Below are 17,405 nucleotides of genomic sequence, written 5' to 3'. Positions count from 1 at the left end.
GTCCAGCTGTCGTCTCCCCGCGTCCTGTAAGTCTTGCCCCGCGTCCCGTAAGTGTTGCCCCGCGTCCCTTGTCTGCTCCTGTCATGTCCCCTGTCAGTTGTCCTGAGACCCCTCCCCGCCCCTCACCACCCAGACCTGCCCGTACCCCCCGTCGTCAGCCTTCGTCCTGTCCTCCTAAGATTCCTACCCCACCCCCCCGCCCTGGTCTGTCCCCCATGAACTTTGTGGTCCCGCCCCCTCCCCTTCCCTGTTTGTTTTTTTTGTTATGTCACCCTAACCCTGCCGTCGTGTATTCATGTCTGCCTTTGTTATTATTTGTCATGTCTTGTTGGTTTGTGTCGGTGTCCCAGTCCGTCATGTCAGTCATGTCTCGTGTTTGATGTTCCCTTGAGGAGCGTCTGGAAGCCGCTCCTTAAGGGAGGGGTTCTGTCATGATTCTGCCCTCGTGTCCTTGATTTTTCCTAGTCTTGAGGCAGGATCATGACAGACCCGTGTTTTGTGTACAAGCACATGGCCTTGCCTTTGGGCCATGTGCTTGTGTTGTCTCGTTCCCTTGCCCCGCCCCCCTTGTTAACCTAGTCGTGTCTTGATTGTCCCATCTGTGCCACCTGTCGTGACTTGATTGTTTCCCCTATTTAGGTCTCCAAGTGTGCTCTGTCTTGCGTCGGTTCATTGTGATTTGTGTACTACTTATGTGTTCTACACTTGTGATTGTACCTCTGAAGTCCCTGTATAACCGTGAGTGTTATTTGTAGTTAGTGTTCTCTAGTTTTGAGTCTTTGTTTATCTTGTCTGATCAGTCCTGTTTAGTATTTGTTGTATCTGCCCTAGTCCTGTTTTCCCCCTCGTGGGTTTTGTTTTCCCCTTTTTGTAAATAAACCCCTTGTTTTGTGATTCCCTGTCTGCACTTGAGTTCCTCCCTTGCCTAACCTGACAGCCATAGTGTGTAAAACAGAGACTTCACATAGATTTGACATTTACAGTCCAGCCTTACCGTTGATCTCACTGAATATCATATTTCACAAATATAATACGTCAGATCACAGATTTAAGATTGGTTACTATCACTGGAGAAAAAAAATAAATAATAAGAAATATATATATATATATATATATATATATATATATATATATATATATATATATATATATATATAGACAAATACTCTAAATCCAAAATCCTTTGAACATACCAAGAAACATTTCATGTTATGTAACAGCCATTATGCTAAGAGCGCTAATTTTTTTTGAGGTTTAGAAGCCAGAGATGAAATGATATACATTTCCTGTGACCCAGTCTCACCATATCCACTTTAAATCATTCTTATCCCATGAATAATGACATATTAGTGTATGAGACTCCACAGCAGTGATTATTCACACCCACCATATCCACAAATGATAAAAGCGGTAGTCTTTATTGGCTCCCTTTGACTCACGCGGCGTTATCAGATGCCATCTATGTTTTTGGCCGCAGGTAAGGGGTCTCATTTCAATAAGCAAATAAGCCATTAGAAAACAAGCTTTTCATAATGTTTCTGTAATAACTATAGCATTCATCTCATCTTAATTTGCAACTCCATTTCATCGCCAAGACGACATAAAAGTCAGATAAAACATTTTTACTGCACCTCAAACTAATTTTCACAGATCAACAAACTACCACAGCGAATGTACACTGGACTTCTGCTCACAGGATATGTGTGATAGATTGTGTAGCATATTTACATTTTTGTAGCATATATGTTTGCATAGACACTAAAACGTGTTATTAATGTATTGAGAGCATCTCAAACAAAGATGTAAACATTTTGTTTATGAACATACAGTATGTAGAGACATACAAATGCTCAGGTTAACAAAATATTGAATTGATGGGATGATTTTACTGCATTTAATCAGTGAGATTAGTATTTATTAAATGCTTTTACTTAATTTAATCTGAAATATTTATATAAAATGTAAAACTATACAAATAATATATTAATGTTTCATTGGCAAAACATGCATATTTCTTGTATTTTAGCCAGAATCAGTGATTCGAAATTAAAAATGTCTCGATGGCTTTGTTTCTTAACAAGCACGCCAATAATTTTGTAATAAATAAATAAATAAAACCAGTCATCATTTTGTTCAAACATTGAATACACTGGAATATACCTTAACAATAGTTTGATCCCTTTTGATTTCCGATATCCGGATGAAAATTGTTAAAATATCCCATAATGCCTATTTTTATGTTCAGCAAAACAAAATTGCATTCAGATTTGGAGTGACGTGAAGCTGAGTAAATAAGGAGTTAAAATAAAGTTTTATTTTTGACTAGACTGAACTGTTCCCTTAAAGTTGAAGGCTTTACAGCTTTGCAAAACCTGGGGCATGTTTTATAAATCAAGTTTACCAAATAAGCCAAGTTTATTTCAGTTTGTGTGACGTACTGTCTGTTTATTTGGTTCAAAATAATTCAGACTAACTAAAAAAATAAAATAAAAAAAAAACTATGTTTGGTAAACTTGTTTTATGAAACAGCCCCCAGCTCCATTTCAGGGTTATAATGGTTAACTAAAACTACCTAACTAACTAACTACTTCAAATGAAAAATTAAAATAAAAAATAAACTATATTAAGATAAATGTTATTAAATATCTTAAAATAATTTTATTTCCACTAGTTTCCAAGACAAAATGTTTAATTTGCAGTAATAAGAAATATGGAGGCCTGTTTCCATCACAGAATTTAAAATAGACATTTAAAAATACAGACAATAATAAAACAGACAAACTAAATTGTTAAAAAAGTCAAATGAAACAGAAAAAAAGAGAACCTAAAATTTTAATTTAATCCTACATATTTACAGCAAGTGTAATAGAGTATCAGTGCAACTAAACTAACTCTGGTTTACAGAAGTAATCAACCCTGTTTGTAGTGCAGTGGATCTAAAGCTCAGCGACTTCCGAGAAATATAGTTTCAATTAGATTTTGTTAATCTTACAGCGCTCAGGGTAATGCTAACTGCAGACAAGGGCTTCTTTCCCAAGCTGCTAAACATTGTTATTAGATGGCGCTAAACTGAAGATAGCCAGACTTTATAGCGGGCTCCAGCATGCGTGAAGATAGCTGTAAAGCCACACGCTTTGCGGCAAACGTGTATTGTAAAAACGCAGCGTTGTTATCTTGCAGCCACAGCAGAGCAGGAATCTATTTGCTGCAGCAATGGCAAATGTGCTCTTTATTTACACCTTCTGTAATTTCATAGCACATGCTTGAGACGCCTAGTATGACATTTTGTACGCCATTGTTTGCGAGAAAAAGCCGCATTGTGTTTATCGCAGCTTACCGAGCATATTATGCAACATCTCATGTGGAGGCGGATGTATGTTGAAGAAATGTACCTGTGACACATACAGTAGATGTTACTGGAGCATTTCAGGAGTTAAAGAACGACTGAAAGACTCGTTTTCCTTTTATTTAATTAAACATGCTGTTCAAAGGCTTGGTAATTTTTTAGTTTAATGACTGTGATTCAACAGCAACGGGCAAATCATGACTCAGTCCTATCTGTAGAATCAAGGTTTAATCAAATCTTTTTGAATCAAAGATGTTATGTGCATTTTTGTTATGTCTATTAAAGTACTGTATGCTTTTATGTGTGTGTGTGTGTTTGTGCGCAGAAAGATGTGTGTGATCTGTCTAGACTAACACCACCACAACTCTTTTGCTATTTGATGCCGCAGAAAAAAATTTTCCCAAACCTTTACTCAGAATTCCTGGGAATCATGTCAACATGGTTAACATGCTTTAACATGATCTTGAATCCAATGCAGGATTTTACAGGCTTTTTACTTTAAATTTTAATTATCCATTAACCGGTCAAAGGTTTGTAATAAATAGCATTTTTTTTAATGTTGATGTATTTTTTATGTGGAAATACATTTTAATTTTGAGGATTCTTGAGGATAAATATAAAGTTTGAAAGAACAGCATTTATTTGAAATAGAAACCCTTAACATCTACCTATGTTTGTATTTGTGTGTGTGTATATATATATATATATATATATATATATATATATATATATATATATATATATATATATATATATATATATATATATATATATATATATATTCCAGATAAAGACCACAAACAAAATCCCCGCCTACACAAATAATCACATCTCATTGATTGCGGGCCACTGTTAAACAGCTGAATGCTATTACTTAGCTAATTTAGCATTAGTTCTGGATTACTGCTTTCTCTTGATATTAAACTCATAAATCAAAACTTCACCTTCAGGGGGAGAAAAAGAAGAATGGTTTTGAAAAGCATACATGAAACAATCTAAGCTCTAATATAATCATAGCAGCGTAAAGGCTGGCAAGTTGCATAAATGTTACAGCTTTTCTGGCATATACAGAACTTATTCTGTTAACCAGAAGAATATATATATATTTTTTATTTTTTTTGCAACTGAATGTGAATGGTAAAGCAACATTTATTTGGAGGACACCAAAATAACCAGAGACAAAACATACACAAAATGAAGGGCGGAAGATTATATAAAAAAAAAGTAAAATAAAAATCTCAGAAAAGCACAAAAACACTCTTTTGTATGGCTTTGAAGGTCTTTCAATACTCAGCACGTCAGCTGTTGAGAATGAATTTAGTCACACTCATTTGAGCGGGTTTAACTAGACATTCTGTGGGGCTTTTCAAAATCTTACAATAACAATCCAAGCTCCAATCCATCAGCTTTTGTGCTTTCAGTAAAAACGAGTAAAGGTGTGTCTCTTCTTTACACGTCACTATGTATCTTCTCACAGAGGCTGCATTCATTTTATCAAAAAATACGGTAAAAAAATGTAATATTGTTAAATATTATACTATTTAAAACAACTGTTTTCTATTTTGATATATTTTAAAATGTAATTAATTTGTGTGAAGCAAAGCTGAATTTTCACCAGCCATGTCTTTACATTTCTTCTTATTATTAAATACACACAGAGAGAGAGAGAGAGAGAGAGAGAGAGAGAGAGAGAGAGAGAGAGAGTTTAATACTATTCTTCAATGAGCCCCAAAATAATAACTGATAACTAAGCATCAAATCAAATTCGAATGATTTCTGAAGGATCACGTGACACTGAAAACTGGAGTAATGATGCTGAAAATACAGCTTTGATCACCGGAATAAACTAAACTGTATTTTAGAACAAATATTACAACAGAAAACTAATTTGGGCATAAACACGATTAGTGATTGAGACTGTCCCATACAACTACCCAAGGAAAGGAATGATAAAAATACCAAAGGGCCATATTTAAAAGAGAGAAAGGTCTTTCTGGTCATCTTCTCTGATGATAATACTGCTTCTTATCCAACTCCCTATTCCTAATGCACAATATGGCAAGGCTAAATCAGAAAATGGTGTGTTTGCATCCACTGTTTGATGGGGAAAACTAAGCACACACTTTTCAATCACACTAAAAATGCAGATAAGCTACCCTAAGCCATAAATCTAGATGAAAAATGACACAAGCACACATTCAGAGCCAGTAGTGCAAGACACTGGATTCTGGTTGAAGCCCGTTGGGATGCGCTCAGTGGAAGGTGTGAAATTATTAAATTATTAGAGGTGCGGCTTTCCAGAAAAGAAGGGTAAATCCTCAAAGATCCAAATGAGTGAAACACATCTTTGCTTGTAAAACTGAAGAAAAAGAAAAGCAGCCTCTCAAGGACGGCTCCAGACGTCTCGTTTGAAGATCCGTTTGCATTCTTTAGATTTCTGGTGGAACCCGGAGCCTGAGATTTCTGTTTTGAATTCTCTTCTATCTAACTCTAAACACTGACACTCGGTCCCATAACAAGGTCAGGAGAAAAATCAATAAAGAAAAAATAAATCTCTGATTGTCTGCCAAACAACTGGACAAGACTGTTCAAACACTAATCTAGGTCTGTCAGAACACTTTTTATTTATCACGTATCGTTTATAAATATATATATATATATATATATATATATATATATATATATATATATATATATATATATATATATATATATATATATATATATATATATATAAATTAAGTTGTACAACCCTGAAATTCTATAAATACATAGACCTTTACAATATATATAGTTTGTCAAGATTAGATTAGATTTCATTGTAGTAAAGTGAAGTAAATGTAGGCATCCCGTATACGGGATGGGGTGACAGTTAAAGGGTTAATATGTAGAATCAAAAAAAAAAAAAATAATAACATCATGCCATTGACCTTTTTACAAGTGAACGAATCTTTCTGGAGCGATTTTAAAAGCATGAGATTGTCTAATATGGCATTAACAGATCTGACAATTTGCTGAAAAACTTCCACAGTTCCAATGATCATTGAATTTTAATTTGAAATCTAATTCCTCCAGAGGGTCCTATTGCATAAGTATTATAGTCCTCCTTGCTCATGTTAGCTTAAAAGGAACAACGCTGAATAAAGAAATGAGTATTTTGCACTTAATGCCAATAATATTCAAGACGATCCCATCAGGGAGGCGTTAGACAAGGCACAATAGTGTGAAAACGAGAGCACTCCGGTGGCAGATTTTCAAAAGAGATCTATAATGACTCATACAGAAGTTGGCGGCTAAGCAGGACTTAGGAGACCCGCGACTCGACTAGCACAGTACAGCCAAAAGATCTCAGCGAGGTGAGAAGACACAACCTCTAATCCTCTTTCTGTGGCTGTGTCAGATGATTCGCAAATCTCTCCAAGCTGGAATCCCACTCGTGTTTGATGTTGTCTGCAGTCGCGCTTTGGATAATGAGGATGGGCTAGAACAGCCAGCCATGGACACAGACCATTTAGTCCATTAAATCAAGTGAGCACGAACCTCGCCAAATCTCACCCACCCAATTGAGCGTCAGCTGCATTTGGACGATTGGTGGAAAAATGCATGTTGTGATGAAAACGAATGGTTTGAGGTGACGCGCATTATTCTGATAGAAGAATAATGTCGTCACATCATTTAATTAAGTTGGACCTTGGAACGGTCTTATTAAACAATCCTGTGCTGATCTATCCATAACCCACATTGTAAAATGAGGCAAACGATTAATGATAGAATGGCTTTGACGCCTACTCTAAACTCTAAAATGATTACAATACAGTCAAAGAGCCTGAGTTCAAGTTGGTTAATTTGAAATTGGGTTTTTAGATACAGGCCACTTGGGTAGCCTGTGGAAAATTTCAGAAAAAAATAAATAAAATACAGTAAGACTATCATATGGCCTGTGTCATATGATCCAAGTTTACTTTAAATACTTAGAAATTGTGTTTGATTTTTACAACATGCCTCTTTGAAACAATATTTTATTATGAATTACACTGCGCTAAATTTGATATGTGTCATAAAAGATTTAAAATGCCAACTCCAAATGGGTTGTGGCCGTTTTTAAAATATATTATCACTTAATATTAATAACATCTTACCAATTTTAATTGAAATCAGTACAACATGTCTAATACTACATTTATTATAGCGTGAATTAGCTTTTGTACATGAAAAGATATAGTAGCGCAAATTTGGGGTATTTCGTCACAAAATTTGTATCTATTGATTTGTGTTCATGGACACAAATAAAAAAAAAAAGTATTTTCAGTTTCTGTGTGATTAATCTCGAACCACTGAACTAAACCAAAAAAAGTTACAACTCCTTAATGATGGATTTATTTTCTTACAAACATGCAGCTTTTTCTTTTCACAAGATGTCAGTTGATGGACTGGAGTGATGTGGATCACTTGTTGATTATTATGATGTTTGTTTGTTTTTTTCATCAGCTGTTTGGACTTTCATTATGATGGCACCCATTGCAGAGTGAATGGAAACATCACACATCTGATGAAGAAACAGCCTCATATACATCTTGGATGGCCTGAGGATGAGTACATTTTGAGCTTATTGAAATTTTTGGATGAACCATACCTTAAATGCCCCATTCACCCCAAGAAGGATAACTATATTAGCATTCACACCAATGGACTATATTCTGTTTATTGGGTTAGAGTTACCCTAACCCTAACCCTAACAATAACCCTAAACACATGCTATCACTTTAAATGCTCGAGATTATTAAAATTGGGTGGATTCTGATTACCTTTCAATGCTTTTATCGTTCATCAGATGGAAAAACAAACTCAGAAAATTGATTCTAAAGATATAATTTCTCTATGCAATTGTAGTTGTGGTGTGGACTTCACTATTCTCATTGAATTAGAACAAATAATAAACATGTATAGTTATAGTTAATACAGTTACTAATTACAGATTTCAAAATGGTTTGGGAACATGCATCTGCATAAAGTGACAATAGCAACCAAACAGCCCCTCACTCTTTCCTCAAGCGGTTCAATCCGGTGTTTTAACGCTGCTGGGAAGTTACCGCTGGATGCCCGCTTTGAGCTTAATGAGGTGTACGGAACCCCTCCTGCAGGATTCCACCTCATCACCAACACCACGGTTCCCATTTAGGACCCTCGGTCTCGGATCGGAAGGCTTTCAAGAACGGCGCTCACAGCTGAGTGAAAGAATCAAAAGTGGTGAGGCTTGTAAGAGCGTTCACCTGGCTTGACGCCGAACACTTTCCACGGCCAGCCACACACACATTCCCAGGCTATTGCTCCGGCAAAGAAAACGGCTTCATCAGAATTCTCCACATCTCTTGGCCCAGAGCGCCTTTCGGCCGAGCTGGGATTGGACAAGGTTCATTACCCCTCTTTGATGTATTTCTTCTTTCAATTTTACAGCCTCGCACCTTTTCCCTCGTCAGGATCAACTCTGAGCACAGATAAAGACCAACCCTTCACACGTCTGTTGTGGATAGGGAGACAAAAAGGCTTCGGGCCTAGGTTTTCTTTTAAGGCCGACTGTGAATAACATGTGAAGATGAGAGGGCATCATGTGAATGCGATTCTTTCAATTCATCGGGCAAATTCGTATCCTTAATGACGGCTAACAAGCTGCTGCTTTGAGAAGGTTAAATGTGCAGCCGGATCTCTGAAAACAATCTGTTTGAAGTGTTCTTGATAAAATGGACTAAAGCAAGTGCCAAATGACCTCAAACAAGCTGGAGCCGGAGAGTCATCACGCACGATAATGCGCACCATCGGCACTCCTCGTCTTCACGCATGATTGCGCCGAATGTTCGCGTAAAAGATTGCGCGTGTCTGCCTCGTGATGTGGAAGTCTGTCAGACACGCACAAGTTCACAAACAAACACGGATCGACTGCACTTGTCAATCAAGAGGGCTAATTCGGTTTTCATTTGCGACCTCATTTAGCTCTATGGATAGACCTTGACATCAAAAAATTTGAAAAACTTGTTTTAGAAGACAAAGTATTTTCTGTAACTGTAAAAGAGAGATCAGATTGGAGAGTTTTTCTTTTTCTTTTTTTTTTTTTTTTTTTTTGCTTTATATTTAATCTCACTGCTGTCTTTGGAAATAATCGACATATTAACTACATCTCATTTTTTCTTTTTCTGTCCTACAGGAACAGAGACCTGTTTTGCAGTCCCACTGTAAGTCAGGTTCGAGAGCGGATGTTAATTTGACTGAATCATCAGCTTTGAGTCGAGAGGTGAGGACGTAGGAGGGCCGTATATGTGGCGGCTCATCTAACAAGGTCACGATGTTTGGGTTAAGGACAGACAAAATTAATATGTGACTGCGCTAGGAAGGCCACTTTTAATTTCACAGGTCCTGCCTTCCCCTTTCTCCATCTGTGAGAGAGGGGCCAAACCGTGGCCTGATGAGGGCACAGCCATCACGGTTGCCTTGGCAACATTTAATTGCTTTGCCTCTGTCAAAATGGCACTGTTTTTGTTCTTTTTTTTTGTTCCCCATCTCTCTGGTTCTCTCCCTCTGATACACTCAATTCCATTTCTGCCAATAACTGCTAATCCTCCTGCCAGAACCACAATCATGAGGTTTCTTCTCCAGCATGGGCCACACTTTCTTTCCGCTGAAGGGACGGTGCAGCATCCACGCTGAGCTGATGTTTTGCTATTTCTTTTGCTATACAGCATATCCAACAGGCTACCGGAACATAAAGTATACTTTAAGCAGCTTAAATTAACAATTTTTTTTTGTTTGTTTGTTTGTTTCTTATTCTGTTTTTCTTCTTTTAATTTAATTTAATTTAATTTTGGGTTTTCATTTTGTTGTATTGTATTTTGTTTCATACTTTGTTTATTTTAATCAATTAATTTGTTTGCTTATTTAGTTACTTGTTTTATTTCATTTTTGTTTTCTTGTGTATTTTGTGGTATTATTTTATTTTATGTTTTGATTGCTTGCTTGTTTTGTTTTATTTCATTCGCATTTGTTTATTTATTTTTACTTTGTTTCTTTTTTTAGTTTAATTTTATTATGTTGTATTGCATTTGACTTTTTTGTTTTGCATTTGACTTGTTTTTGGTTGTTTTTCACTTTTTTAGGTTTTGTTTTTTATTTAGTTTTGTTTGGTATGTTTTATTGCATTTTATTTTATTTTATTCATATTTTACTTTCATTTTTTTTCATTTTCATATTTATTTATGTATTTTATCTCAAGATGATGCACATTTTTTTAGCATGGCAGGTTTTATAACTATGCAAATTAATAGTTAACATTCTATGCGCTAATTTTTAAAATGGCAAAATAATGTACGGTAAATAAAAATGTATAGTAACATTAGCAGCAGTAATATAATTAGCAGTAAAGATCACTGTCATAACCACTACATCTAACAGTGTTTCTAGTGATTGCATTCGTGACTGAATGCATTATAACTACTGAATATTGTGTCTGTCATTTTTTAATTATTTAATTATTTGTTTAATAAACTAGGAAAGTCATGTGATATTTTTCCTCATAACAATGCTTTGACTACATCCCACTGTGAATTGTAAAAGAGATTAACATCCATTTAAAACTCAATGGTGGACTGACCGTGAAGACCTTCTCACAACAACACAGACTAAGTGCAATTAAGGCTCTTCGACAGTCTTTGTCTAAAATTTGACATGGTGGCAGTGGGGGACATGACTGCGAGCCTATTGTTTTCCTGGTTTTGACAGAGGATACGGCTTAGCACAAGTGGAACTTATGATTCCATTTGTCTAGGAACTGAATCAGACAGCGGGTCTTAATGCAGTTGTGCTCCTTCAGAGCCAAGAGGAAGCTGGCAGACTAGACAAGGATTGTGTGAGAACAGGTCTACAGGAAGGAGTTGATCTGCATTGGTCTCAGTGAATTAAGAAAAGTAGGACATGAGATATGATGACTGGCTCGTTTTTTAGATGTGGCGATAAGCCACACATTTGTATGTCAAATCAAATCAAGTCAAGACTGCTTTGTTGTCAATTCTTCCACATGTACTGCACATACATACAGAGAATTGAAATTACATTACTTTCAGACCCTTGGTGCATACAGATAACACTAACAGTAGAGAATATAAACACAAATACAGCAAATTCCCCGTTTACTGCTTGTTTATTGATTGTTTTACCATCCAAGACACTTTTGTATTGTGCAAATATGAACAAGACAAAAAAAATAAAAATTGTGCTAAATACAATTTGCAGATAACATTTTTTTTTTTTTTTTTTTAGGCTGGTTCTGATGAGTGATCGGTTTTGACGAATCCGGCAGATTACAGTAATTTGGCGTACTTTACACAACTGTATCATGTCCCTCCACCATTGCGACCCAAACACCAGAACTGGCTCTTTAAAATGACGAAATTGTTGGCTAGATACATGCCTTCATCATTTGATGAATTACTGCTGCTATGATCATCAGAACATAAACACAAACATCTCATCTTATTAAAAGTCTGCTTTTAATTGCCTCCTAAATTACCACCAGCTTTCCTGCGGGTGGTAATACCGAAATGCTAATTGCGCCAATCAAACAACACTGACTTGTTTGAATTCGGTGCATTCTATAATAAGCCTCATTTACATATAAAGGGCAACAATGATGATGAAATAATTGACATATTCCTGGTACAGCAATAAACTGGTGCATTAATGTGTCTGGTCAAGCTGAATGAGTTGGATAGTGAATGATACTACTATAGTGGGGGGGGGGGGGATGAATATGTATACTGCGTGAAGAGTTGTATATGCTACAATAAACATATCAATCAAAAAGTTTTCAACTCTCTAATGATATCTATAATTAGAGTATTATTAAAATTTGTTGTTGAAATGAAAACATATAAACGTGGCTGTCATAACTTTAACATGCATTAAATAACCATATAATGGAGCACATAGACTGCATTTGACAAAACACTCTCTAGAGTGCTCTTTTTGTATAGGTTAAAATGAGCTAAATGGCTTTCCTGAGGTAAATGTATGTGACGTATATTCCTCAGCATTTCTTGACGTCTTTTTGCGGTTGAAACATGATTACAACGAGAGAAGAAACATTTCATTAAGTTTTATCTTTCAGCATAACTTCAGACGTTCATTTAAATGTTTATCTTCGCTGTAATGAGTAGTACTAATGCGAAAGCGATGATAGTTTCACGTGCGCTACGTGCTGCCTTTCGAAATGAAGTATTATGTCATTAAAATTATCATATTAAAGAGAATTTCACGATGTGAAAGATGATAAAATGTTATAAAAAAAGCTACAAAGCAGTAAGCCTATAGCTAATATCGGATGTTTTATTCACTCATCAGATGTAAACAGCATAGAAAGGGATTTTTTTCTTTCTCTCTCTCTCTCTCTCTCTCTCTCTTATTTTTTAAAGATAAACCAGCGACAAGAATGTGGATTGTGGATAGTGACATTTTCCGGCACAATTTGTAAGTACACAGTTTTTAACATTAACACAGTGGTCCCACAATGTATGTGGACACTTAAGCCAAAGTAAAGAGGGACATATCATGAGAAAATGAAAGTTTAATCACGCTATGAAAGCATACTTTAACTTCCAGAACTGACATTTCAAAAATGACATTTCATCACTTATTGACATTTAAACATTTCCAAGTGTTCGAATACATTTGGCGCCAATATGTCATATATGTGGAATGTAACATTTCATGGAATGTGGCAGAGAGACAGCTATTTCTCAAACGAATGGTATGTGCAGACATCTGCCATGAAGACAGACTGAAAGAGGGCAGGAATTTGAGCAGGCCGGCGCTTCGCCCACCCAAGCAATTTGGTGCAGTGATGGGCGTTCAGAAAAAAAAAGGATGGTCCATCTCCTGTGGCAGCGGGTGGGCTTGAGGGGCATGTTGGAAATCTGAGTAAACAGCGGCTGTCTTTTGCCTCCTGCACCAAGTGCAAGGCTGCAAGGCAAGCTGGGAGATTTATAGTTGTCAGGGTTTGTGTAAGAGGCCTTGGAAAATGTTCCAATTTCAGTTTCCCAATCAAACCCAGCTAATGTAATAGTCCCATCTCAGGAACGCCCGCCCGCCCGCACCCACCTACCAATCCTAGACCCCCTCCACCCAAAACAAAATCAGTGGCCGCATCCAGCCCAGTGGACCGCAGGTGTGCACTCGGCTATAACTCTCATTTTCAGCAAGCGCCAGTGGGTGAAGAATGGAATCATGGGAAACAGCGGTGACTCTCATAAACATTTTACAAGGATGATTACGTACTGGTCAGACTGGAGAAATCTCCAGCCATGGTGAAATCAGTCACAGATGGACCCCTCTACCGTAACCGCAAACAATGCCCTACACTGAACGTGTGTATTCTGGTGTGTTTAATGCAGGCGTTGTTGCGTAATACTTGTGTCAGTGCATTTGTGGTGCAAGCTGACAGATGCTTTATGCATTTTAGGCTACTGTGCTGGATTAGGGATGGTTTCCAAATATCGTAATGGTTTTACTGATGAATGTATTGGGAAACAGAAACACAAAGTGCTTTTCTTTGGATGTTTTAGAACTGTCTATGAGAAGATGGGCTTAGGTAATGAAAAAACCCTTCTTAAAAGTAGCTCAATTTAACCAGCCTGTCATTAACAAACTGGATAAATTGGTCTCTTTGAAGGCTTTTGAATGGATTTGGACAAGTTTAAGGCAGAAAGCATAACACCAGTTTGCCAGAAGGAGGAAGCATGCTAGATCACAAAATATCTGGTCTAAGTAAAATATTAGCAGCATTAGCATTTGTGCTAGATCGCATACATCGTTTACTTCTCCAAACAACACTTGCATTATGACCGTAGTTATTCAACTATCAAAGTTGACGTCGTCTAGCTGCTAAGTTGTAGAGGTTTAGTTCTACACTAGCATTATCAACAGGTAAAATCATTTGCCATGTTATATACTGCTCTCTCTGAGTTAACTGCATTAGCACATTACATTCTAATGAGTAAAGAAATCATTGTTATTATACTGACATAAAATAAGAATATCCCACAACCCGAGCAGCACCAGTCCACTTGTTTCATTCATGACGTTCAAGGAAAACAATCTTGTCAACCTAGCATACCAATCTTGTGTCAAAATAAATTACAGGCTGTTTCACTGTGGTCAAAACAATTGTAAGTATGTTTCCATAATATATATATATTCAACAAAGTTTATTATACTCTGCATTGTTTATGTATGTTGTGATGAACAAGGATACCAATGCCTTAAACCTCATACTGCCATCTATTGTTGTGGAAGAAGCATTAAGCAAGATAAAATGTTTTGGAGACCAGTGCCATTGTAGTATATCTGCGGTATACTGTATGTAAACAATACACAACAAATTATACACCTATATATATATATATATATATATATGCGTCTTAAATTGCAAATATGTTAAATTTTTACTACAATTTAGCTCTTTTAAAGACTTGACCTGACTTGACACATTATCTTGAGCTCTCTAGAGATAGTCAAAAATCCTGCACAGTGTGGCAGTAAGTATGCGAAGAGAGAGGAAGATAGGGAGATGGTGTCCTTTGGGAGAAGGCAGAGGTTGTGAGCTCGCAGTGTAGATAGACAGACAGTAGGAGACAAAAAATGTATGATGCAGCAGAGCTCCAGGCACAAAGGTCCCTGACAGGTGAGACCATATTAGATGAGCTGTGCATGATGATGTCGGCAGGTGTGTGGCAACTGGATTTTTTTTTTTTTTTTTTAAAGATGGCAGTAAATTATTTATAAACACAAGCATAACTATATGAGGAGAAGAGGTCTCATGGTTAGTGTAAAAGAAACTGTTCTTGTTTGTAATTTCTAAGCAGTTTACTTCACCTCTGAAATTGTCTTTTCACCCGAAGTCACTCAGACACAGAAAATAATGTTAACCAGTCTGAAAATAACTCTAGGCATCCTTTTAAGTCAACTGTAGATGTTTCCATCTAGAAACGAATAAAAAAATAGATACAATTTTATGTATGAAGTGATTTACATTCTGTTTTATAAAAAGCTGCGTCAAACTCTGTCTGCCCTAGTTCTTGCAAACACATTTAAATGCCTGCATAATGATTGACTGGAGTTTGTTGCCATGACATTTATGTGTTATGTATGTTTCTTGTACATTGTGAATTCTTGCATTCGCCTGCCAATTGCACTTCTCACCATTCTTTACGTGAGTATATTGGGTCTGCCTAGTTTTGTCCCATTTGCCTGCGTTTTGTTTAAGAAAATTGGATTTCAATTTGAATTTGTCTACCTTGACTGATCTTATCTTCTCTCAATAAAGTTGCAAATGGATTTTGAACTACAACCTGAATCAGCTACATTACGCCCAAGAAAAGTTTTGCAAACGAACTGATGCCACCGGGAATGAGTTTCCACTGTAGTACAAAATCAATCACAATGAATTTCGAGTTAAAACGTCTCAGAGATTGTACGTTTTCACTGTGAGTTTTAACATATCCTTGGTTTTCAGTCCCTCTCTTCTCATTTTTCAGCTTGCTAATGCTGAAGGAGTTAGCATTTTTTTTCCCCTTGTACCAGCACCTGGTTGTATAAAACACACCATCTGTGTTTTATTCAGCTGTCTCTGACCACTTGGAGGCAATGCACTGTTTGCGCTTCTGTAGCAAGTACAGTAATTAAACAAAGCTCCATTAACTACTAGGAATGTGAGAAAGACTCAACACAGATGTTACAGTGAATCTGCTGAAAACTATTGAAGAAATCATGCAGGATGGTTGGCAGTGGGTGCAAAAGGAGGAGAAAGGACACACTAGGGGTGAGGGGTGTAACCAAAACTGGTTTCTTTTGTCTTGCCTCCTGAGTTGATCTATACTAGAGTACGAGTGGGTCAAACAGTGGTTTTAACCTAACTGCAAGGGCCGAAACCCAACCCCTGGTTATTGTTGGATGGCTGATGAACTGGCCTTGGATCAGCACGCTGAAAGCTGCCAAGGAAAACCATCATGTATAAACAAATACCAAAGTACTCACCTTACCGCAAGCTGCAGTTTGAAGATCTATTGTCAGAATGACTTTTCTTGAACCTTCTCTCTTAAGTGCAGTCATGCAACAAGATTACCACCCAGGCCCTCATTTAAAATGCCTCTCCCATACCTGTCAGACCAGCGGCAGATGTGCGGCTAAGCCTTCAGATTCCAGACACCATCACTGGATTTAATCCAGGGATGAATCTGCTTTGCTGTTTGTAACTCTGTGGTCTTAACTCTGTTTTCTGTTCAAGCCGCAAAAATAACCTTTGAGAACAATGTGGGCCCAGCCGACAGTAGTGGGCACTATTTTTGATTTTCTCAGCCACATGTTCATGAGCATAATCATAAATATCTCCTGCCAATTATGACACCAGAGCTAAGGGGTTAGAGTTGTATCACCAAGCTTTGATGAGGATTGATATTTATATTGTGAGTGTTATACATAACTGAGAAGTGTGAACTGCTTGTTGATTGACGGGTTGTTGGAAAAGTGTGATTCTCAAGCATGTGGAGATTCTCACGTCAGAGCAAGGAATCAATCCTGGCACGTAAAATGCAAGAGAAAAGATGACAGGCATGCATGTGAGGCTGGAGCATACGCTGCTCCAATTCACTACTGCAACACATTAAGTTTGATGTGTTTGATTTCCCAGCTGTAGAGTCCAGATAAAACAAGTTCAGGGTGTTAGTCGTGGTTTGAAATATGCTTGTTGTTTTCTAACCGGTTTAAGTCATTGTGGGTGCCATCTTGCATATTTCAGCTAAAACTGAATTTAGTGTACATTTAGAAGTACATTAGTATTTCGATTAGCCCACAGCTATGGTCAGATATGGACTACGAGGTGGTCATGATTGGAATATGCTAGCTGGTTGTTGTCACACACAACAGCTCAATCTAATCTTCTGACATAACCACCTTAAAACCATCTTAAGGTGGTAGCTATAGGATAAACATGACAACTGGAAACTTGCTGCTTCATGTAAAA

The 17,405-nt window shown here is 37.0% G+C and overlaps 1 long non-coding RNA gene across 1 annotated transcript in view; it reads left to right on the top strand.

Annotated features, from left to right (window-relative positions):
• Positions 1-8,367: 8,367 nt before the first annotated feature.
• Positions 8,368-17,405, top strand: part of LOC127987453 (uncharacterized) — a 29,303-nt gene continuing 20,265 nt past the window's right edge. Inside the window, exon 1 of the long non-coding RNA XR_008161211.1 lies at positions 8,368-9,632. This is a non-coding gene — a long non-coding RNA (uncharacterized LOC127987453). The remainder of the gene's footprint in view (positions 9,633-17,405) is intronic.

This window comes from Carassius gibelio, chromosome B22 (assembly GCF_023724105.1).
Source record: "Carassius gibelio isolate Cgi1373 ecotype wild population from Czech Republic chromosome B22, carGib1.2-hapl.c, whole genome shotgun sequence".
Lineage (NCBI taxonomy): Eukaryota > Metazoa > Chordata > Actinopteri > Cypriniformes > Cyprinidae > Carassius > Carassius gibelio.
The sequence above is the reverse complement of the archived record's forward strand: the minus strand, read 5'-3'. Positions and strand labels throughout refer to the sequence as shown.